This window comes from Balaenoptera acutorostrata, chromosome 3, assembly GCF_949987535.1.
Source record: "Balaenoptera acutorostrata chromosome 3, mBalAcu1.1, whole genome shotgun sequence".
NCBI classification, from domain to species: domain Eukaryota; kingdom Metazoa; phylum Chordata; class Mammalia; order Artiodactyla; family Balaenopteridae; genus Balaenoptera; species Balaenoptera acutorostrata.
In genome coordinates this window covers 47,350,992-47,351,902 of record NC_080066.1, presented here as the reverse complement: position 1 = coordinate 47,351,902, position 911 = coordinate 47,350,992, and the positions used below count along the sequence as shown (strand labels likewise).

Genomic DNA, 911 nt, shown 5'->3' with positions numbered 1-911 from the left:
CACACACACACACACACACACACACACACACACAGTACAGACAATATGAAAAAGAAGAAATATGATTTTTATATGATAGGGGCTTTTTTTCTACTCAGAGTATTAAGCCAGGTAGCACTTGCACTTCTAAATTCCCTGGGGAAAAAGTTGCTGCACCTGAGGGCATCAATATACATAGTCAAGGGCAAAAGTTTCAGAGTTTGAGACAACAGGTACCTGTGTCCCTCCCCTAGTAAGCTCAGCTCTGTCAGGGTTATGGTGCTGCATGACCAGAGAACCTGTCCCTGGCCATTGATGTCTGACACTTTCTCAAAGTCAGAGGCGGTGCTTCCCACTTCTTTTTTTTTAATCAGAAGCAAGAAAGTTTTATTAATTTCACAATTTATCAAACCAGAGTATTTCCTAATTAGTATTTCTACCAATTTGGAAATATCCTACTAACGTAAAAACTTACATCAAAAGGAGTTTTTATCTGACTGGTCAATTGCTGCCAGGCACATTAATAGGAAAATATCTCTAGGGTAAAAATTAAAAGAAAGCTTTTGGTAGAATTTTTGAAATATTATAAAAGAAGAATTGAATTGAAATACTGGCACTGGTTTTAATGCCTGGGTATTATAGCAATACATACAAGAAAACATGAAGTCATTATACTTCCTACGCATGTAGTAGGTACTCAATACGTATGTCATTGTTTTGAAAATTCCTTTGAAAGCCTATTTCTGTTGTGCAGTATTTCACTATTGTTTAAAAGTTAAAGTCATATTTAACTTATTTTTTTTTGTTATTTCACAGATGTTATTGTTAAAAACTATGGAACGCTTCACAAATTTGCATGCCATCCTTTCACAGGGACTGTGCTAATCTCTGTATCATTCCAATTTTAGTACATCAGTCTTTTTTTTTTAATG

At 34.9% G+C, this 911-nt stretch overlaps 1 non-coding gene across 1 annotated transcript; it reads right to left on the bottom strand.

Moving 5' to 3' along the window:
• Nucleotides 1–807: 807 nt before the first annotated feature.
• LOC114236919 (U6 spliceosomal RNA) lies at nt 808–911 on the bottom strand. Its single transcript, XR_003622764.2, has one exon. It is a non-coding gene; the product is annotated as a U6 spliceosomal RNA (small nuclear RNA).